The sequence below is a fragment of the Plasmopara halstedii genome, assembly GCF_900000015.1.
Source record: "Plasmopara halstedii genome assembly, contig: Scaffold_350, whole genome shotgun sequence".
In the NCBI taxonomy this organism is placed as follows: Eukaryota; Oomycota; class Peronosporomycetes; order Peronosporales; family Peronosporaceae; genus Plasmopara; species Plasmopara halstedii.
In genome coordinates this window covers 615,057-615,663 of record NW_020187271.1, presented here as the reverse complement: position 1 = coordinate 615,663, position 607 = coordinate 615,057, and positions in this window count along the sequence as shown.

Here is a 607-nt window from a genome sequence, read left to right as displayed (position 1 = left end):
GGCGTCGGGCAATTATGCTCGACGCTCCACGATGGAGGGAAGTCAGCTGTATGCTGAGTGCTGAAAGCGCGGTTGGGTGACATCCTCACTATTTGACTAGCGACGGGGACGCGTGTCAACGGTCCCAAACGTCCCTGTGAAACTCGGTGTCAAGTTTCTTGACTTTGATAGCGTGGAATGCTGTCTAGTCTTAGACTTGGATGCAATGTATTACCTCATCCTAGGAATAGCATGGTTGGAATACCATGAGCCATGGATTGATTGGAGGTAAAAGACCTTGGGCGCTACGCGTACGTCGCCTGTTGGAGCTTTGGCTAGTCATGAACTCACCTCTGCTATGAGGCAAAAGCGCTATTGTCGAAAAAACTAGGCCGAGACGGTCAACGTGCTAGACATTGGAATGTCCGAGTGGGTAGACATCAACGGTGTATCGAACAGGAGACCCGAGCGAGGCTCGCGGACTGATCGTGGAGTGGCACGTAAAGCACTGAGCGCTGCTCGAGTATCAAAGCAGTCGCTGCATATCATGCGTGACATGGTCGGCCAAGGGCCGAGGGCCCCGTGCTGCACGTGAAATGGCACGTAAACCACTGAGCACTGCTCTCGT